Source organism: Coturnix japonica, chromosome 1, assembly GCF_054131305.1.
Source record: "Coturnix japonica strain WE chromosome 1, WE-NBRP24, whole genome shotgun sequence".
Lineage (NCBI taxonomy): Eukaryota > Metazoa > Chordata > Aves > Galliformes > Phasianidae > Coturnix > Coturnix japonica.
Window position 1 is genome coordinate 65138269 of NC_140663.1, and position 15949 is coordinate 65154217.

The window sequence follows — 15949 nt, forward strand, 5'->3', positions numbered from 1 at the left end:
CAGATGAAAAGAACAGAAAACAATTTTTCAGGATAATTTGCAGTGCATTCTAAGGCTCAGAGACTTATCTGTGAGATTTCTGTCTGTCATCATCACGGCACTTATCTTTCCAACCTGAATCAACATATCTCATCATTTTAATGTGTCATATTGATTCATGTAATCAGCAGGACAGAAATCAGAAAGGACAAGCTTGTTACTGTACTGGCAACAAATTCTTTGTTGTAACAATGGAGGAAAATGCTGTGCTCTGTAGCAGCAAATGCTCCACTTAGCTTGAAAATCCCTAATAGGTGGACATTCATATTGATGCTTACAGTCACTGAGTCTTCACCCAAAAAGCACAATAAAAGGGGGATCTGAAGGAAAGTCTAAAGAATAAAGCAGAACCTTTGATCGGCAGCAATACATTCAGTCCTTCAGATTTCACATGAGACACAGGAACTGCACTAGCCAGATGGAACAGAGGCATAACTGTTGGAGCTTTGAGTTCTTGAGAATAGTTATAATCAGCTGGTTGAGTACTTCATATACATATTTTGGATTCATGCATCACTGTATCTTAGATAACCAAACAGATAGTCTTGAAAAAATGTAACTTTCTCTTTTGTGGCTACCAGTGTGTTATGCTGACCATGGCTGTACAGATATTATGGTCTTCTGTAGATATGGTTCCTTTTATCCATTTACACTTCTACTGTAGCCTCACCTTTTTTTTCCCTACTGTAAGTAAGCTGATCTGCTTAATCACTCCATTCTGGAATTCCACCAAGTACCACTTACTAGTTTTTGTTAATGCCAAAACATTCTTCAGGTTTTCACTTTCCAGCATTTTTTTTTTCTTCTGTACTTGTAAAACTAAACAAAATCATCAGCTGCAAACAGCATTAGTAACCAGTTATTCTTAGTGTTTTACATGAAAGTCTGTAAACTATTATGGCACTCGATTTTAGTACGAGCTCTTCAATAAACCTGAAGTATTTGAATGTTAACATCAGTGCAATCAAATTATTTTAATTGTCAGAAAAATGCATAAAATTAAAGCAACATCAGATTACATTTTGTTTTCGTATAATTTAACCTCTACCAAGCAATGTTTTGACTTTCATTTGAGTACTGCATTGAGCTCCACAGTATTAATTAAGACTTGCAGACTCTCTCCATAACAGGAAAATATTACTATCTCCATTAAACAGATAGGTAAGCTGTAGTCAAACTGTGTTTAATGACTTGCCTGACTCAATGACAAATCCAGGATTAGAGCCAAGAAGTTCACTTTCCCGATTCCTTCAGCTTTATCACTGAAAAACATTCTCTGGCTTTGGCGAATAATTGCTTTAGGTAAGCACGCATGAACCATTTCAGTGCATGTATTCTTGGTTAGGCACATAAGCAAAATTCTGTATATTTCCCTTTTGGTCATATACAAGGAAAAACTCCATCAAGGCATGTTCCAATTAATACAAGAAGATGGTCAATAAAATATATTGACATCAAAGCTTGCATTTGCTGATATTGTGTACCATCTCATTAAATGGGGAGAATTAATTATAACAGTTTATCAATGTCAAGTTCTGAAGTAGAGGCTCCCAAAGCAACAAACGCATCCTTGCACCTTGTTTGATCTAATTCTCCTTTGCTGACAAAGTCAAAAATGAATGTGCAAATGCTTGTGAACTTTAAAGCCTTTCTAAATCCATGCATGATTGTTTGACCGTATTTTGCTAAAGTAAAAATCAATAAAAATGCAGAACATTAAATTAAACTTGCTCTAACTATATAGTACATGTATAACATCCAGGCTATCAGTGGTAGCCTTCTGAATAAATTCAGGCACTGCAGCAAAATTAATTAAATTGTATCAGAGATAACTCTGTTGCTTAATATTCTACAGTGAATAAGGAAAACCCTTCAATAAATTTAAGATCCCCTCAAGAATATGAACATCCCTGGAAACTAACAACACCTGTGCAAACTCAGAATACTTATGAAGAGCATCACTGAGTTGATGGGACAAGTCTATTAACTCCTATTTCTCAGTTTAGACCACAGATTGGGAGGGACATTCAGAGATATGCCTTTGAAATTAGAGGAATGGGACAAGGACTGTACTAAATTAATCAATAGAAACGGAAAAAGAAAATAAGCATACAGATGCAGAATCCATTCAATAAGTACTACAAAAATTGATAACAATAGTACAAGCCTTCACAGAGCTGTATCCATAGCGTAACCCTGAAAGTTACTTATGGGAAAAAATGGAAACTGAGCATTGAGCATGGTCTTCTGTAGAATCACAGGATGGTTGAGCTAGAAAGGGATCTCAGGTACATCTACTTCAATCCTTGCCCCAGAAGGGACACCCAGAGCAGAATGCCCAGGAGCTTTTTGCAAATCTCCTAGGACAAATATTCTACATCTTCTCTGGGCAGCCTGAACCAGTCCTCTGTCACCTGCAGAGTATGGAACCCAACCCATAGTCGATTTTTAGTTCTTCTATAGGCCGAAGCACTGCAGGAGCTTTACAGTAGTACTTGCTTAGGTTATGGCCTATCCACTACTTTCTTTGCCTGCATTATTCCACATCCGTTCTGAAGTTAAAAACTGCAGAAACAACTATTGCTGTGAGAGTAGACATACTCGTCTTCACACTTTATTAGTTTCCCTTATGATTCCATTTCATATCTGACAAGCCACTTATTTCTTACAGAGAACAAAGCTGCATGTATTGAGCACCTTTACCTGACAGAGAGAGTTAGGCTAGGGCTGGCAAGTTTGCAGAGCCCCATTGCTCTGCTTTGAGGTTAAGCAAAGAGGAAAGAAAAGGAAGACAGACTGAATTCAGAAAAAAAGGGAAGGATACCTTAATTTCACACATCCAGAACTATATACTAACCAGTAATGACTTTCTCTAAATAACATTTTTCTGTAAGTCTCAAATTCCTGCTCCTTTGCATTCACAAAGAGCTAAATGTACAACTGATACACTACAATTATAAGGGTTTCTTGTCAAAGTCAAAATCCAGCCCTTTCACTTTATTTTGCACCTTAAAATTTCAACACAGAATAATTCTGTAAGGGAACTGGAAGCTGATGAAACCTTGAGGTAGCTGCCCAAGCTATAAGGCTCACTGAGCCTGAAGCTAACTGTATCCCAGGTTTTGGCTGTGTCCTGTTTCTGCTCATCAAATGCTGACAGTTTGAGAAATGATGCTGGCATGTGTGTCTACCTACATAAGTATTTATCTGAGTGAAGCTTCAAGCATGTTCAAGTGGCAGATTACTGAGAGGCTAAGACAGCATCTCTGTGAACCTAAATTATTACTTTAAATGTTTAGCATCTTCCAGCATTCTTGTTTATGCTTAACAGTTTCACCACAATTCATTTTTGCATTACAGCTTGGGTGTCCAACCTTTTGCCCTGACTGGGGTGCATTGGGTGAAGAGGGCTACATATATGTGGGCCACTCAGGAAGAAATGCTTTCTATATATTTTCATGGAAAACACTGCAAATATAAAGAGAACAGTAACTCTGCTTGATAGAGCAAATTCTCAGCCAGAAAACACTATTTTTCAACATAGCATTAGCATTTTTGCCACCAGCAACAACAGCCTGCATGCCATGCTTGTCAAAACTTGCACACTTGTGGTCACCACTGCTGAAATGTACCACCCCACCACCTCAGTGTACTCACATCCACTGTTTGGTCTCCATAAATGTTCAGCAAGTGCCAGTGAATGCCTAAGGGTGCAACGTTTTCTGCACGGAGCAATACAGTTCCTCACCTTTGTTTCATATTCACTTTTATGTGAGAAGACTTTTTGTCAGACTGCCCCTCTGCTGCCATCTGTTGCACGGCAACAAAATGCAATGGAACACTGGTGGGAAGGTTCAACCTCTATTGCCATACCTTCAACATCTGCCTTTCTTGTCATGGGCCAATGTAATAAAATAGGATGCATTACTTTCAGAGCAGCCCTCATAAAATATATAATATACTTCATGTATATAACTTAAAATACCCATTTTGACTGTTAACATTTTTATTAAATATTTTAAGAAGAGAGCAAGAAAAACATAAAACTAGTGGAATATTTGATTCTGTTTTTATGAAACTAATGCATCAGTTTAGTTCAACAGCAGTGGTTGCTATTCTCAGTGAGCTCTCAAGGTTCTCATCAGAGGTTTTTGATGAAATATTACTCTTCCTGTGCTTCACCCCTGAAAACAGTTGTTCACAAATGCACGCACTGCCAAAAAGCTGCAACATGAATAAGGCTTGACTGTGAAGTGAGGAATATATCTCTGGTAAAAGACGGCTTATAAAAGTCCAGAAAAGAGTCATGATCACATTTTTCTTTGAGTTGGATATATGACTGCAACTCCATACATTCCATTTCAAAATTCTCAGGTAATTTATGTTAATTGAAAATAGAGTCACAAATATATCAAAAATTGTTTTTGTTTCTGTTTTTTTCCCTCAAAATCTTGAAGCATTTTCAAATTCTTTTATCAAAGCAGAAAGCACAGCTGCATATTTTTCACTGATCACAGGTCCGTAATTAACCACTGTATCAAAATGCATACAATTCTTTGCCATAATTTGAGTCATTCACTGTGCTGAGCCCTTCCCGTGCCCTAGTTTGAGCCCAGACAGTGCCGATGGCACAACAATGTCTGGTTGTCACTGAGCAATGGGTGTGTGCTCAGGGCCTGGCCACTTGGTGGGGCAGAGTCACTGCCATGAACATGTACTGTGAGCTGTGCCAGGTTGCTTGCAGCCTGTGGGCTGGACGTGCCTATGCTATGAAATCGTTAGATGAATACATGAGAATAGGAAACAAGCATGCAGCTCTGCCCATTCTTCAGCTTCAAACCCACAGTTAGGTTTCAAAGAATCACAGAACAGCTGGGTTGAAAAGGACTACAGCAATCATCCAGTTTTAACCCCCCCTGCTACATGCAGGGTTGCCAACCACCAGACCAGGCTGCCCAGAGCCACATCCAGCCTGGCCTTGAATGCCTCCAGGGATGGGGCATCCACAGCCTCCTTGGGCAACCTGTTCCTGTGCATCACCACCCTCTGATTCTCTCTGATTGAATAAAGTAAAAAGTGAGAACCCCTAAACCCCAAAAATCAGGGGAAAAAAAAAAAACACAAAAAAAAACATTAAAATCCGGGAGAACAGCAATGCTGATTTCCCTCCAGCCTGATTAAAAATATAAGCAAGCTTCTTTAAAATTGTAATTGAATCCCTCTCCCTCCCTCAAAAACAAAACTAAAAAACAACAAAACTAACAAACAAAAACATGCAATTCTATGTGCCAGAACCTCAGTAGATTCGTCCTGTCTCTTGAATCTGTTGCATCAAGTCACACCGAGTACAGACGGAGCAGGGTAACTACCATTAGCCCACAGAAAGGACACAGCAAAATCTTCAGAACTTTTCTGAAACACTGCCACCCGGTGGCAATTGGAAGTACAACACACAGATTTCAACACGAACGGCTGTAAAATCTTATTTTAGCTTTTATGGAACATGACATTACATAGAAGAAATCATAGAATGGTCTGGGTTGCAAGGGACCTCTAAGCTCATCTAGTTCCAGCCCCCTGCTACAGGCAGGGACACCTCCCTCTAGACCAGGTTACTCAAAGCCCCATCCAACCTGACCTTGAATTCGTCCAGTGATGGCGCATCCACAGCCTTGCTGGGCAACCTGTTCCAGTGTCTCCGGTTACCATGAGAAAGACTTCTGGCAAAGAAGTAGCTCTAGTGAAGACAGTCATTGAAATCAACAACAACCTCATAGTGATCTCCACACTCTACGATAACATCACAGAAGCTCATTTCTGAGACACTTCAAATTGAAGTGTTACACAAATGGATGCAGCGTTACACAAACATGAATTTATTGGAAGCTATTCGTTACAACACAAAGAACTCAGTAAGTCTCAAGGATGAAATGACCATTTTGTGCTGATGATTGTGGGCAAGCAAAGCAGGCTTTGAAACATTGTCCGTGTGGATATTCCAGTATCACATCCAAAGGCAAGCAAGGTAAATGAAGTTTGCAAACACTTCATCTAGCCAACAGGGAGTTATCACACATCTCCCTGCTGAACATCAGACATGTCCATTTGCCTTTTCCTTTTTAAGAATTTATCAGAAGCTTGTGGTTTTCAGGAAGCTTTCATGGACTGGGCTCTGTTTTTGTTGTTTTGGTTTGTTTTTTTTTCCCCCATGCTTAGATAACAGCATCGACCTCAGATTTAAATCAGGAACACCCTGACTTGAGTCACGGTCAGGCTCAGAGAGGAGAACTGGTTAACTATTTCTCACTACAGTAGCATTCTTAAAAGCATTTTAATTTATATTTTGTAACGAGCAAGTAGATCACAAGTAGATAGGCTTTAAAGCACTTTTCCCCTTCTCTATGTCTGATAGTTAAACCACTTGAGTGATACGTAAACAGATGCTGCTTCTCCTGAGTCTGCTCATACAACAAAACTGAACCTCTTAACTCCATGAATGCAACCAAGGATTATAGCATCATTTCCCATAGAAAACCTGTCTTGGAGACTTTTTGGTGTGTTCAGAATATAGGTAAGCTCCACCATCTCCCTGGGCAGTCCATTCCAGTGCCTGACCACCCTTTCTGATAAGTAATATTTCCTAATGTCCATCTTGAATCTCCCCTGCCGCAGCTTGAAACCATTCCCTCTGGTCCTATCACTAATGACACGAGAGAAGAGGCCGACCCCCAGCTCACTACATCCTCCCTTCAGGAAGTTATAGAGAGCAATAAGGTCTCCCCTGAGCCTCTTCTTCTCCAGGTTGAACATTCCCAGCTCCCTCAGCGGCTCCTCATATGGCCCGTGCTCCAGACCCCTCACCAGCTTTGTTGCCCTCCTTTGAACACATTCCAGGGCCTCAATGTCTTTCTTGCAGTGAGGGGCCCAAAACTGGACACAGTACTTGAGATGCGTCCTCACCAGAGCTGAGTACTTGCATGGTTATTGAGGATCTCACGTCCCTCCCTATAAAACTAGGGATTCTATGTGTACCATCATAGCCAAATTCTAGTCTGAACTAATATAACCTGACTCGCTGAAAGCTTTCTCTCAGATCAGCTGAATGAGGCATTTCCTTGCATCCTCTCCTGTAATGGATTTGCTGCCATTAACCACTGCTGTGAGTGACCCTCCCTGTTACTTTTAACTGTAATTAGCTGATTGCAGAAGTGGAAAGGATACATACAGCTTTTAAAGAGACATGATAGAAAATGTGTCTTCCAACTAGAGATATGGATCTTTCACTTAACTGTTTTACACACAGTCAAGACGAGGGATGAGGGAGATGCACTTGCTTTAAGGGAAGTGACTGTCATTTCTGTTCACCAGATGGCACTGCTACTAGGGAATAATACGGCTTTCCAGCTCTGACACAGGCAGGCTGATGAAAGACAGGACAGTAAATCAGAGATTTCTATTATTTGATAGCACATGCTTCAGACAAAGTCTCTAAAAAAGGCTGGGAGTTCCAGTGGGGCTGCTGCAATCCCACAAAAGTGGCTGGTGCTTGGCAAAAATGATGTCAAATAAATGACAAAGCAGCTGACCTCTGCTGTCCAAGCCAAATGGTTGGTGCTGTTTATTTGATACTCCTGCTTTCTTCTCCCCATTTGGAAGCTCAAACCTCAGGTAAGGAAGTTATAACAAAACATATTTGTATGCCGTTTTCTGTATGTGACGAGCAATCTATTCATTAACAGAGTCACAGAATATCTTGAACTGGAAGGGACTCACGAGGGTCATCAAGTCCAACTCCTGGCTCCACACAAGACCACACAAAAATCAAACTGGATGTCTGAGAGTACTGGTACGATCGCCCCTTGAACTCCAACCATGGTTCTGTGCCCACTGCCATGTGCAGCCCATTCCATGCCCACCGCCCTGTGGTGCAGCCCCTGTCCCTGACCCCCAGCTGCCCCTCCCCTGGCACAGCTCCATGCCGTTCCCTCGGGCCCTGTTGCTGTCACACAGAGCAGAGCTCAGCGCTGCCCTCCGCTCCCTGTGAGGAGCTGCAGCCACCATCAGGCCTCCATCAGCTCCTCTGCTCTGCGCTGAGCACACCCAGCATGGTTTATCTCTGCCCCCTGCAAGGTCAGCATTCCTCCCCTGGTGGCAACAGAATGCTTCTCCACGAAGACACTTGGCTGAGAAGAACAAGATGAGGCTATAGTTGCCAGAACAAACAAAACATGACGTGGTAATCTTCCACAAGAACCATTGCGTGTCACTCTTTTTCACTGACACGGACATGGCCATGATGCTTTTATGGACTCAAAAAATGAAGAGAGACAGAAAATAAAAGTGACTTCAAAAGGTCACGTGAGATTCAGCTTAAATATCTTGCCAGAGATGTGCATTTTTGTAAGATGACGTGGTTCACAAATCTGCAATGAGTTCAGGCAGTTATTTTCCTGAGAAAAAGAAAAAAAAACACAAAAACCTCCAATAATTGAATTTCTTTGCTATTTCAATTTTCTTTTCATTTTTCATCCTAAATGAATGTGGTTTTTTGGAAGAAAGCCTAAGCCTAAAGCAAAAAGCAATCCAACAAAGATTGCTAATAAGGTGAAATATTTTTGTGCTGGATGAATGAAGTATTTGTTTCATTAATGTAATAAGGTATGTTTGGGGGTTTCTATCTGATAGGTTTTTTTTTGTTGTTTTGTTTTGTTTTTTTTTCTCCAGTTTCTATTACTGTTATTCCAGTGGTGGTGAGAGGTTTATTTTCCATTTTGGATAAAACAGAAGAGGAAAAGACACCCCTTTCCTTCTGCCTCATGGAGAATTTTGTCTTACAGGACTGCCAATCCTGTTTGCTTGCAGCTCCAAGCCACACAAACAGTTAGTCACAGAAAAAGGTGAAAAAGATCAGCTGTAATGAATGCCCTTCATACATAAACTTTTGGAGAATACAGCTGGAAGAGATCCTGAGAGGTAAGATCATTCATCTCCTGCTGACTTCTTTAAAGACATATATCATGGCCTTACCATCTGATGCTCTCCACAAGCACATTCTCAGAACAAAAAGCCAAAGTCCTCTAACATTTTTGAGCGTTCCACTTACAAGTAGAATTTCTGTCAGAATCCAGTATTGAATTCATACAAACACTGTGACAGTTGGCATTATTCTGAAACCAGCACCTGACTGTTATCAGTATTTCATTTTCAGAAATGGTTTGTGCTGCGGGTATTGGAGAATTCAGAAAACACTGGTTCCCTTTCTGAATCCATATCTGTAGGACCACAGCCAAGAAGACTCCTAGGGCAGAGTTATTACCTTGAGCATTGTGCTTCACCAAAAGAAAAAAGGAAGGGAAGGGAAGGGAAGGGAAGGGAAGGGAAGGGAAGGGAAGGGAAGGGAAGGGAAGGGAAGGGAAGGGAAGGGAAGGGAAGGGAAGGGAAGGGAAGGGAAGGGAAGGGAAGGGAAGGGAAGGGAAGGGAAGGGAAGGGAAGGGAAGGGAAGGGAAGGGAAGGGAAGGGAAGGGAAGGGAAGGGAAGGGAAGGGAAGGGAAGGGAAGGGAAGGGAAGGGAAGGGAAGGGAAGGGAAAGGTTGGACTGCATTCAGATCCACATTAGACACTTTTACAGATGCTATCTGCTTGTAGCTGGATGTAGTAGTGGTGGTCTCTCCTAGCTGGGACATCTCTGCAGCCATCCATCTCCAGCTTGGGGGCCGATATGCCCAGGGTTAGTAAGTACTTCCCACAGGGAGAAGGGCTCTGCAGGGCTGCAGATATTCATCCACAGGAACACATGTGCAGATCACAGAATTGTAGGGTCTGGAAGGGATCTCTATTTATCATTGAGCCCTACTCCCCTTGCTAAAGCAGGTTTCCTATAAAAGGTCTCATACGTAGGTATCCAGACAGGTCTTGAATATTGCCAGAGAATGATACCCCACAACTTCTCTGGACAGCCTGTTCTAGTGCTCTGTCACAGTGCACCCTCACAGTAACAAAGTTCTTCCTGTATTGGTATGGAACTTCTTGTGTTCTAGTTTCTGCTCATTGCCCCTTGTTCTGCTATTGCTTGCCACCAAAAAAAAGTCCACCCCCATCAACTACAATACTTCAATGTTTATGAATAGTGATGAGATTACCTCTCAGCCTTCTCCAGACTGAAGAGTCCCAGGTCTCCCAGCCTCTCCTCATGAGGGAGATATTCCAGAATCATCACCTTTGTCATCCTCTAATGGATTTTTAATAGGAGATCTCTGCCTTTTTTGAAATGGAAAGCCCAGAACTGGACACAAAACTTCAGATGTGGTCTCACCAGGGCAGAGCAGAAGAGGAAGATCACTTCCCTCAGCCTGCTGGCCACAATCTTTTCAATGCAACCCAGGACACCGCTGGTCTTCTGGGTCACAAAAGCACACTGCTGTCTCAAGGTCAACCTGTTAGCCACTAGGACATCCAGGTCCTTATCTGCAGAGGTCCTCTCCAGAAGGTCATTCCCTAATCTGTTCTGATGAATAGTTATTCCTCCCCAGGTGCAAGACTCTACATTTGCTCTTGTTGAACCTTGCACGGTTCCTTTCTGCTCAATTCTCTAGTCTGTCCAGGTCTCACTGAATGGCAGCACACCCTTCTGGTTGTGTCAGCCACTCCTCCCATCTTCAAATGATCAGCAAACTCACTGAGGGTAGACTCTATCCTTTCATCCAGGTCACTGATGAAAATGTTGAACAAGACTAACCAGCACTGGATCGTGGGAACACCACTAGTTACAGGCCTCCAACTAGACTCTGCAACACTGATCACAGCTCTCTGAGCTCTGCCAGTTAGTAAGTTCTCACTCCACCTCACTGTCCACTAATCTATCCCACGCCTATCCCACATCTATCTACATTTCTGTATATCTGCAACAGGGAGATTTGATTGCATGGTACACTCTTGCTTAATGCAGAGAAGTCTTTTTGCTGGCAAAACTGTGATTATTCAAATCACTTCTTTTCAGCACACTTATATGGCAAATGCAATTTAGCCTTACTTCATTTGATGTAACTTTGGATTTCAAAGAAGTCCTTTATTAAAGTGGAGGTCATCGTGGGCAACACTCTGTTACACAAGAAATTCCTGCTGGGGAAATTCTCCGAACATAATTGATTTCTCTGAAACATTTTGAAGCATCAGGGAGATCCTGCAAAGGTTTTATAATTCTGTTTTGATTCCACTGGCTCACATAAACAATGCCTTTCCTGTATACTTGACACTCGTCACTGAAGAATCCCCATTCTTCCTGAGTTTGCATTACAATTAATCCTCTTTTAAGCAAATCACCCCAGGCCAGATGTCCTCAGCAAAGCTTAAAAACATTAAAATGCATCCTACCCTCCCTTTTCCTTTCATGATCTGCATTCAGTCTGTCAAGACTGGGGATTTATGGCCAACAGAGGTTTACATATCACAATTCACGGGATGCAGCAGAAGTAGAACTCTGAAGCAACAGCATGGCCCCATTTTCTTCTCCTCGGGCTGCAGTGATATAAGGTGGATCTGCATCTTTTAAGTGAGTGCAAACACAACTGTGCCTTCCAAGGAAGTAGAGAGAGAGAAATAAAAAGATTAAGAAATTGCAAGAGCACAATTTAAAATAAAGAGAGTAAAACTATAATATTTTAGACTGTAAAAATAGGAACATACCAATATCCTCCAACAAATGATCCAGCCCATGACACTTTGATGCCTTTGTTCTGAAACTAGGCAGGAAATGATTTCAAGTCCCACAGAGAATCTCAAGTATAGAAATTTCATGAGTATGAAACTATCCGGAGAGCATATGAAAAGGAAGATAAAATATTTCTGATGACCCCAAATAGTTCAGAAGAGAATATTTCAGTTCATTCATATTATGCCCCATGTACTTGTATTCCAGAAGGAATACATGAAGCACAAGCTTTTCTCCTCAGGTTGCTGTGGGTAGATTATGCAGAAGTAATTTCAGTTAGCATAACCTACAACATCTATGCTTCATAAGCAATGACGTGTTCACAAAAAGCCTTCAAACTGCTGAAGGTGGAGAAATCCAGTATAGTATTTTGATTAAAACACAGTGTTGGAAGTCTAATTCATCTCTTACTGCACATCAGACACTCTTGACATTCTGGTTCTCTCTAATTGAGCAGGTCACAGATTCAGCTGGTTCAGGAAGACAGATGTTTGGACAAGTCAGCTGGAGAAAGACAGGAGGAAAAGAATCACGAGAATAACCCCTCTCCTTTGACTACACAGAAGATATTCTACTGTCCACAGGGCAGACCATGAAAAAATGTCAACTTCATTTTTTCCAAGAACAATGTATAACACTTCAAGATTGTTTTAGGGTTGTTCTCTTAGTGCTCATTGATGGAGACAGCATCGGCTATCCTCACCACCTCTCTTTGATTTTTCTCTTACCAGCAGCTTTCCCACTGTAACTGACCACACATCATCATGCAGCCAGGCATTGTGCTTTGTAAGCTTTCCATCTGCTTCCTTTGTTCTTTCCAGAAGGAAAACCTGGTTGATAAAAAATTGCCAAGCAATACAGATTTTTATGCCACACTCCAGAGCTTCAACTGAACGAGGTCAGCAGAGATCCATGGAAACAACATATAGATTGTATTTATTACTTTCTTAGAAGTAATTTTCTTCTCCCACTCTATACACCCCATGGAGAGAACACAGACTTTTGAAAAGTAGGACACTGTAGACCGCAGTTTCTACGATGCCTCCCTCAAGCACCTCAGCCTACTGTAGTGTACATACATGAATTAGGCTGCCCTCTGTTTTATGTTGCCCGTTTCTTGAATTCAGAATGCTTAAATGCATCCTCCTCTCCCTGCATTGGCTTTCATCTAAGCATGAACACATACATGCAAGTCCAACATGTGCGCACCTCTATATATGTTGTGCCTGCATACCAGTGGAATTACCTTCTATTTCTACTTCTTTTATTTCAGTGTTCATTCTCACATTTCATTTATAAGAGCGCAGGTAGGCACTGCAGTCAGAACGTGTGATAAGATTAATGAATGAAGCTATGAAAAAGTAGAAGCATTTTCAGAATTCTGCACTTAAGTACAGCACCAGTGAATAAACAGAAGTATCAGCTAAATTTACCCTCCACCAAAACACAGGCTCCTTGAATATAATTTTTAATTAAGGGAAGTGCCACACTCAGCTACAGACTTGTCAATAACTGGCAAATTCCCTTCTGCTGTAACTCAGCAGAAGCCAAATTTTGCTGCTGGTGTCACCCAGAGAAGTCAATGGAGCTACTGAGAATCTGACAGTGCAAAAGAGTAGCGCACAACCCAAAATTCCCAATTAAAACCACAGAGAGCAATTTAGCTGGATCACCAATACCATTATTTAATCTCAGAAAGGTACTGAAGGTTAATCATTCCCCTTCAGTCCATCGGTGAAACCAGCATTTTACTACAAGAACAGCCTTTAAAATACCAGCGTCTGAAAAGAGAGCTCATTTTTCCTTCTCACACTCATTTGCTGTGAGCAATGCACCCCCCAGAGGCGAGTCCCCACCCGGCCAAGCTGTCCCAGCTGCCCCAAGCCCCTTGACCCCCTTGGGGCAGTGACATGGGGCCCTGCATCTCCTGCGTTCTCCTGTGCTTCACTGCTGAAGCCACCCGCAGGTGGCAATCTCGGATCAGTTTTACAAATCGTGGCCTGAAGATGCAGAATAGTCTCTATTTGCCATTCCTTAGAGCATTGTTCATTTACTGTTGTCTGATAGTGGGCTCCCAGTGCAAGGTACAGTGTTGAATTCACTTCTGATTTTCTAATATATGCACCTTCCCTATCTCACTTTCCCTTATTACAGGCTTTGGTGAACATGCTCCTTGGAGTAATGAAGCTTTTGGAGAATGAAAGAAATAGATTTCAAGCAACTCTCTACTTGCTACTTGCTGTCTGCTTATACTTTGCAGACCATGGAAGCTCAAAGGAGGTGTAAATTACCATTCCAGGTCCAATACACTTAAGATTCCTTCAGGTCTTATTTAAGAATCCTTAAAGCACTGCTACAAGGAAGAGATAGTACTCTTAATTTCTATTCCTTCTTGTTCCTCCCAAATGTGCTACTGTTAGATGCTAAGTCCCCCCAGATCTCATTAACAGCTCATAGCATAGTGCTGATCCCCTTTTAACTACATATGGGTTTAGCCCTCTATGTAACCATACCAATCAAATATATGGAAATTAAATGTCAGTGTAGCCGTGTGCTGTCTGCACACTTCATCACACCACTCCCACTGCTCCCCACCTCAGGAGCTCACAGCCTCTTGGACCCATGGGTTGGGGCAGGGAGAGCGCCAAGGTCCATGCTGCTTCTCCTGCTTCTTCCTCCAAAGCCCCAAAAAGTACAGTTAAAAGAATAACTGGGAAGTACAGGTCAGCTCTATGCCCTGCTGTGGCAGGATGGGCAATGAGAAACTATGGGGCACATATGTGGCACAAACAGCCAGGAAGGCAGGTGTGGGCACCTCAGCCCTGCCTGTGGCTTGTCCCAGCTCAAGAAAGGGCATGTAAGAGGGTGTCAAGGCAGCATTTCATCCTCAAAGTCTTTAAATGGGATTCTGAAAACAGTAGCAATTAAGGGAGATTCTAAATTCCAGTAGAAATCATGGCAATATGTGGTAATGAGGAGTACTTAGCTGGGATATGATAAGGAAATACCATTCTGTTGTATGGTGTCCACTGAAAGACACAAAGACTGTACGTGTTTCTGGACCCCAGCGCTCTTACTTGATGAGAGAATGAGATTTCCAATTTCTTCGCTAGAAGTACAGGAAACTCACAGGGAGTAAAAAATCATTTTAAATTCCCTCATACCCTTTTAAAATCCTATTAAGCCTAATATTTCATTTTCCACAAGGAGCACCATATACAAGTATTGTTCACTGTGAATATATCATGGATCTGGTGAAATGACACAGTAGCATCTCTCACATTTTGGTCACTTTGAATCTATTCCAAACCAGAGCTGTCTGAAGAAAAAGACATTGAGAAAATCAGATTTCAGCCAAAGACTTCAAAGCTTATAAGGATCAGAAGTAAGCCTCAAATTATACTATTAGTTTGGAGGGCAACAACTAATTACTTCCAGATTTAAGCATCAAATTCATGGACAGAGTTACAGTAGTAACTCCTTCCATTGTCAATAGAGAGAAATAGCATTTTTGGAGGAAATTCAGCTCTTAGACTTTTTACAGCGACTGTATCAGAGCTGAACAGTGACTGTGCTTCTACCTCAACCATCCAAGGTAGCAGGAATTCCTCCTTCCTCAAGTTCTTGATATCTTGTTTTCACAGAAAAACAATCACATTGTTTCTGTTGTTTGGTTGTTGGTTTTTTCTTACATTAAGTTACATACACTTGGGAAAAACTAAGAACTAGACTAACAACCACAGGTTATGCTTCTTCTGGATGCATCACTGCTCAAAAGAAACCCCAACAACCAACAAAGCATCAAGTAGCATATGAGAGAAATGAAAATTATGCGCTGTGAATGTTGCTGTCCCATAGGAGAATGTGCCAACATTTGAACTTCTGTTTCACACACACTATTAGCAGCAGGACTGTGATCAGGAAAAACAACCAAAAAAGCCTTAACAGTAATCCCACCCTCAGAAATCCTCTGGAGAGCTTGGTACTGAGAAACTCTGTGCTGAAGGCTGCCAGAAGCTCTAATCAGCTAATATATCAAAGCTCTGGTGTAGCTTGTCTGCTCCCTAGATCTCAGCAAGAGATAAAAGTAATTCTCATGGGTTAAACTGCAAATCTAAGAATAAGCAAGAAAATATGCATTACTACACTCTTCAAGACTGAATGGATGATGGCGGTTGAGACAACGCTTTGATGCTGCATCCAA